Genomic DNA, 7720 nt, shown 5'->3' with positions numbered 1-7720 from the left:
GAGAGTTAGAATTATGTGTCTGTAATACTTACTGTTTCCAGTTTCTATTTGGAAGCAGGCAGGAATGCTATGAGGATTTCCGGCATCAAAGAGATTAGAAATTTTAGGATCCTTTTATAACGACATTATCCTTCAAACACAAAGTCCTGTCTGTTTCCAGAAAAATAAAAAGCCTCAAAGTTAACATAGAGAAGTGCAAACCAAAACTCTCTTTTATCATGTTTTTGGGAAGTTTGATTCCCTTTCTTACCTTGAGAGTTGGTACTTGTGTGCAAAATAGTTTACTGATACTACACCTATCCTTTCGAGGCAGGAGTTGAGCTAGCTAGAACATACAGTCTCAAGAGTACTGCTGCATTGTTTCAAAACTGCATTGCTTAACAAAAGAGAGACTTGGAGAGGATAATAGAATCAAAAAGACCATCAGAAACACTTGAGGTACTATAAAGCAGACAACGAACAAGTCCAAAAGGAAATATTTAAAATGGATATTTGTTTCTGAATTACTTCAGAATTTTTAGGAGGAGCAGTGGGTCTTATTTTACCTTTTGTCTGCACCATTCTTCATAACCACTTGTAAATTGAATTGTCCTTTTTTTCCAGCCAAATGGTCCAAAGGAACTTTGTCTTTAAGGAATTAATATTATATTGTCTGAAAACAGAAGAGGCTGATTTTTTTGGTACCTGAGCTCTTCTATGGCCCCTGCCTTATGCTCTTTGTTTCCACCTTCAGTGTATAGAGGCTTTTCACCCTTCTAATTGATGTTAATCCTTTTGTAGCCTGGTGCTCTGGTTCTTTTGTCAAGAAGGTGGGTCTATAGAGAAAGCTGTGAACATGCGAATTTTCAAAGGCACAAAAGAGACTGTTACAGCTGGAGTCTGACAATTTTTAGTGGAAACTGGATGGTTTGCTTCCTTTATAGAATCATAGAATGGTTTGGGTTGGAAAAAATCTTTAAAGAACATCTAGTCCATTCCCCTGCCATGGGCAGGGACATCTTTACTAGATCAGGTTGCTCAAAGTGCCATCCAGCCTGACCTTGAACACTTCCAGTGATGGAGCATCCACAGCTTCTCTGGGCAACGTGTTCCAGTGTCTTACCACCCTTACCATAAAAAATTTCTTCCTTGTCCTATCTAAATCTACCCTCTTTCAGTTTAAAACCATTCCCCCTTGTTCTATCACTACAGACCTCGGTAAAAAGTTGTTGCCTTTCTTATAAGCCCCCTTTATGTTTTGAAATGCTGTAATAAGGTCTCCCTGGAACCTTCTCCAGGCTGAACAACAACCTTTCTTCACAGAAGAGGTGTTCCATCCCTCTGATCATTTTTGTAGTCCTCCTCTGGACCTGCTCCAACAGGTCCATGTCTGTCTTATGCTGGGTTCCCCAGAGCGAGATGTAGTACTCCAGGTGGGGTCTCACCAGAGGACAGTACAAGGGGAGAATCACCTCCTTCGACCTGCTGGCCGGGTTTGATTGATCATACCAAATGAGCTGTAGCTGTTTTCTGAATTCCCAGATGTGTATTTATGTGTATTTAAAGATCTATCAAAACCAGGCATCAGCCAGACCTCAAAAATTTGTGAAACAGGAGATGAAACTTCCTGCTCCAGTTCAGTCTTTGTGGGGCAAATTACTGAGGCATAATGGGGCTGGCCCAAGATAAATACCTCTGTCATCTGACAGATTTAATTCATGCAGGCATTACCGGGCAGCTTGCTTTTAATAAAACTGCAGTGTACATTGTGGCATTTATTTATAAGATGACTGTGGGCCGGTATTTCATTTGTTGTTTGCCTTACACAGAATAAATTTAAGTCACTAAGTGGAACTTGTTTCATACAGGCAAAAGCTGCAATAAAAAGAGGGGTGGAGAGCGTGCGATCCCAGCTTTTCAGATGTAGAAAAGCGTTTTCCAATTATGAATTGTTCTTTTTTTAAATAAGATCTATATTAAGCTGCTTTCAGATATTTAAATCACTTTTGTGCATTGTATGGGAGCAGAGATGACATTTTAGTATCAGGAAAGCTTTATTTAAAATGATTTTCTAAAGAGTCCTCGTCTAGTGTCAGGATTTTCTCCAAAATCTTTTTTTTCATGCTAATCTCAATGTCATGCCTCCATGCAGGCAAACAGAGCTCTTGTTAATGTGTCACATCAACATAAAATGAGAGGAAATTACACTTAATTGGGATGTTTTGATACTTTTTCCTGTTGCATTTCTTGCCTATTCGTGTTGTCGTAATCCAAATTCTGGAGGTTGGGCTTCTTCCATGATGACCCACAGGGTTATCGCTAGAAATGTCCCTAGGCTCTATGTTCATATTTCCAGCTTTAGTATGCTACAAACCTCCTAAATCTTTAAAGTTACACAACTTGCCTAAGATGAGTTTGAATGATGCAGTATTTAGCTCATCTTCTGTTGCTCCTCCCAGCATCATTACCTTTTGGGTGCATAGTGGTTATGGTCCCTGGGCTAAACTATGCTTTTATTTATGTCTTTCAAGTAACTTGCTGCATAGCAGTAACAGTTATAAAAGCATTTTGATTTTATTTTTTACTTTACAGAAGGAGACTGGAAGATTACTGTAGTCACCGGGGATTTTGAAACAGCTGGCACAACAGCAACAGTATCCCTTTGCGCTTATGGAGAAAACAAAGCTTCTGGTCCTATTATTTTGGGATCTGGGAAACACCAGCTGTTTAATCCCAACAGTGAAGATACATTTAAGGTATAGTATGGCTGTTACATAAACACTGGAGAATTCAAAACATATGCAAAATAGCTTTTCTCAAAACTGGGTAATAGTAGTAATAAGAAGGACTCAAAGCAACATGTAAGGATCATTAAGTATTTCTGAGGGAGTGGCTGACTTTTATGATAGTAAAATTTGAATCAGCGAATGTGTTCAGAACTGCATCAGGCAGATGTGCCTCTCAGAATCTGCGTCCTACCTGTATCTTCTTGGTGTGCTAGTTTTAGCTAGATGTTGTTCATTTGCAGAGGTAGAAAAAACTTTCTTTGCCTGTTCTTTGCGTTGATATAAGAAGATAGTCCTGTCTATGCCTTGTGTTGTATATCCATCTTGGGAAGTGTCCACTGTAAATTCTTCCATGGGCTTCCTAAGACTTCCACTGAAGCACACTGTCGTGCGAAACTTTTCTTGGAGAAAGTAAGAAGGAAAGGGGGGGTGGCTAGGGACTAAGGTCAAATCACACTGAGTAGGTTAACTCAGGTGATTTAGACTGGTAATGTCCTACTTCTCCAAGGAAATGGGGAGATTTCTCTCTTCTTCAGAGAAACCTCCCGAGAACCTTCAGAAGCATGACATTTCCCAGGGCTTCTCCAAGTTCCTATAGTTCCTGTAGTTTCCTCCAGTTTCTATAGTTCCTCAGGACTGTATCTGTTGCAATTGTTAAATCTGCGATACGTCGTTCAGGTTGAAACAATTTATGCGTAATAAACAGATGATGGGGAATCAGTGACAGATCGTGCAGGAAGTTTCTCCTGCATGTTTTAAATTTTTGTGTTCCAGTTTGAAGTATAAATATGTAGGTTTTTGCAGAGTCAAGTCAATGGTGGTACATTTACTAAGTTGAAAGTAACTTGGGTAAGTTTTCAGTTAATGCTGGTTTAGAATTACCGCATATCAAAACAGTAAGGTGCAATCAGTGTTTATCTGAAACCAAATTTAAGTGTTCCTTTTCAAATCATTCTATCTAGATTATCATCTTGGATATTTATTCAGCGGGTTAATGCTGTCTGACAGCAAGTTCTTACTTATTTATTCAGTTCATTGAGGAGAGTACCAAGAACATTTGTTTGCTTTCTTCCTCTTTGGAAGGAACAATATGTTTCTCAAAGCATCATTTTTATCCTCCCAGCATCAAAGCAAAACCTGATAACTGGTCCAGCAGCTCTGATGATCTGTAACTATACACACTAGCACCCAGGTTTAGGCTTTCTACACTGTACCCAGGACTTCGTGCCTGATGTTTTTCTGTGGTGATGTACTACTGAAAGCCTGGAAGAGGCTTGGAGGCTAGAAACAGCACTTGGGTGCAGTTTAAGTGCTATGAGTCTGGACTGAGGAATACAACTTAAACCTTTCACAAAATCGTTTACAACTTTACAATTGTGTAATCAAACATTTAAATTTGTGTGTAATGAGACCTTTAAGAGGTTCTTGAGGAGGCTTCTGCCTGAATTCTAACTGCACCATCAAAGCTTCAAGTTTGACCATATTACTGTCCATCCATTATTTCTCCAAACCATTTAATTTTCAGTCAATGCTCATCAGTGGGGAGAGAAAGAAAATAACAGATAAAGTAATTTTGCTTCCTTTTCCCACATTTTTTCCCCTTAAATGTCTCAATTTAATAAGGTAGCTGAGTTTTTTGTTAATCCAAAAGAAAGCTGTGTTCTCCAAGTGTTTCAAAACTTCGTAATGCTGCAATTTTGCAATATTAAGAGCACCATGTAATAACATCAATATTGCTAAAAACTGTGGAGTTGCAGAAAAATTGGATAATCCCTATTGCTTTCTATTACACTAGTTTAATGTGGTAAATACACTGGGGAAAATCTTGACTAAATAGTCCTTGATTTGAAGCCTTTGTGTAGAAATATACTGCATATTTGAAGACTATTTAAACTCCAGGTAACCCCCTTTTTTCAAAGAAAGTGTTAAGTGATGCAGGGAGCTGCAAGTGTTCAGCGTAATATAATGGAAAAAATGAAGCACAAACAAGTCCCACAAACACAATCAAAGTACCATCTCATTTCAAAATCCCTTTGGTCACAGATATAATCATAAGGAGTGACAGAGAAATGGCCCACAAAAAGAGAATGAGACAAAAATGTACTGGATTATCTTCATAAAAAATAGTAGCCTGACAGAAAGTATAGTTAACTGCATAGTAACTTAGATACCTAAAAGTAAATAATGAATATTCAGTAACATTAAAAATAATGAAAAAAGAAAGTTATTAAAACTTGAGTAAATCAAATGGTGTTCCTCTATATACTCCTGAGATTTTGTTGCTTGTCTAGAACTTGATTTTGATGTTGTTTGCATTGCTGTATATGGCTGGTGTAATTTCATTAACTTTGGTTATCTGTGGTTAAGCTTTGTGTAAATTAGATTAAAAATTGGTCAACCTCCAGTGTAATGCAAGTAGAATGTAACAAGGCTATTGCCCTTGGAGATTTCCATATGATGGCAGCACATGAAATTCACCGAAGGTGATTTACAGTTGTTGTGTGATGGGGAGAGTTCTTGTTTCTGACTGGAGTCTTGGGTTCTAGCAAACTGCACTACATTTGCCCTTGTGGCTTAGCAATTTTTCCTACCAGATGGGAAAGTCAGGGATGAACAATATGGAAATGGGAAAGAAAAGGAATTTAAATTTGATGAATTTCCCTTTTTGGTCTCTAATCGTTCCTGCATGTTCAAAGAAACTACTTCTAGGCTATGGTTTTCTGCTTCTGTTACTCTTCAGGCATAGTTTTTAGGGCACAATTTTTCTGTTGAGAGTCATTCCTTCTCCAATAGAGGGATATCAATCTACCATAAGTTACAGATTTCATCACAACTGTGATCTGTTTCCCGCGTTTTCCTCCGGTGTCATCACAGTCCCTGAGTATTTCTCAGTATTTCAAAAATACTGATTTTGGCAGTAAGTTGAGTTTCTCAAGACACTGAAGCTTTAATTATATTGTAAATTACATTCTCCAGAGCCCTGTATTCTGCATCATCATTCTTTGAAACATGGCAAATCATCTCTTATGAATGTACACACTGTTTGATAAAGAAATTCTTTTTATAAGTATTCTTTTAATGTTTGGTCATGCCAAATATTCCCTTCTGTGTCAAAGAGAACTAAGGAAAAGACTGTAAGCCTATTATCTCCTGTAAGTCAGCTACGATCTCTCACTTTTTACTACTTCAATACAGAATAATTCCATACCTTCAGGTACAAATTCTGCTCTTCTAGTAATAATGAAGTCAGGAAAAACACTGAGTGGTTCAGTACGTCTGTTTTCAGAATATTGTATGCTAGCCTTAGTGAGAGTGGCAGGACCTAGAGCTTCCTTAACAAGAATTCTTCCATGCTTTGCTTTATGAGTTTGCTTCATTACCAGCTCTGCAATCTTTTTAGGGCAATGTTGGTCTTACTGATCTCAACACATTGTCAAGTTTATCTGAAATAACACTATATTAAGCTATTAAGAGTACTGGATTTTTTTCTAAGGAATCTTGAAAATCTTCACTTTAACTTTAGTTATATTTTGTAGTTGGTGGTTGTCTTTGTAAGGAAGATAGCTTTTCCATGTTTGCAAGCATGGGACATGGAGTATGCATGGTATTTTAGGACAATTAGAAACTGGAATCCATCTCTGGTGTGAATTTGGTTAGATGATCCCATTTATTTAACTTGTCAAGCTGGTGCCATATCCAGTTACACTATTTAACATTTCTTCATCTGTATAAATAGTCCTTTAAACACTGTCATATGCCAGAAAGTAATATAGGTAGATGAAAAGCAGGGCTCCTGCTAATACTTGCAGAGATACTTGATCATAAAACTTAATAAATGGTGTTCCTGTGATGAGATTCTTACAGTGTTAAAACCAGCCTTTTTCCTTCCAGTTACATGTACTTTGTTTGTAAAGAATTGTGTTTATCGGGTGCGCCTTAAGCTGCATTGCGTCACATGGAGATGTTACACTTAGAAATGTATCTGTTGTTTTTCATTTTGGTTTCCTCCTGTTTAAATAAAATCATCATTAATTTTAAATAATCTATGCATTAATAATTGACACTCCTTCCTTTAGAATCAACCCTACGGACTGTAAGAATCTGTTGTGTTTCACTGTGTGTCTTTCATTCCTGTACCCTGGATCCATATTCATTCTTTCATCAGTCAAAACTGGGATCTCTAAAGCAAAATGAGAAGCAGCGGGGAGAAAACCAATGTTATAAAAATAGATTGAAGCAAATCCATTTTCATGCTTTTCCTTCCATTTTTAAAATAAAAGAGCCTGTAATGAGCTCCGTCAGAATTCTTCCCAAGTGGAAAGATTGCGGAAGTGACCACAAGCATTGACGTACCTATCTGCTCCCTTAACCGTGGGACTGCCAATGCTTAAAAGCTGGGCATAGCTTGTGTCCTGCTATTTTCTAGCTGTCCCTGTTTGCCTTAATGGCCATTTAGGTCCAGAAACAGTTGAATAAAACTTAGAGAAACCCAGGCTTTAGGCAGATATTCTTAAGGCAGTATAAAACGGTCATACCACTGGCTATAACTCCACTTGAAATTTTCCATCTCCCTACGAAATGTATATGATAACAACATGAACCTCATTCCTTACTGAGATAAAAGGGAGACGTATGTAAAACTGTCTCCATCACCTACAGGCAGTGCATGAAGAAAAATTCAGCTTGATCCAAAAAAAAACCAACATAGAAGGCTCGTAAAGAGCTCACAAACAATCTTGGAGAAAAACACAATTCATCTCATGTTCAAGAAATGAGAGTGAGTGAACATGGTGCTACTTGTTCAGTAACCGCAGTATGGAGTACTGCAGTATGGACATATGTACGGAAGGTTTTTTTTTAAAAACTTACATATGTATGTAAGCTTTTCCCTTTTAAGGTAGTTTCTTGAGATAACTTTATGTACTCAATTTCTCAAGTTACAGAAGTTTATAACT

The sequence above is a fragment of the Phaethon lepturus genome, unplaced genomic scaffold (assembly GCF_000687285.1).
Source record: "Phaethon lepturus isolate BGI_N335 unplaced genomic scaffold, ASM68728v1 scaffold10487, whole genome shotgun sequence".
Classification (NCBI taxonomy): Eukaryota; Metazoa; Chordata; class Aves; order Phaethontiformes; family Phaethontidae; genus Phaethon; species Phaethon lepturus.
The sequence above is the reverse complement of the archived record's forward strand: the minus strand, read 5'-3'. Positions refer to the sequence as shown.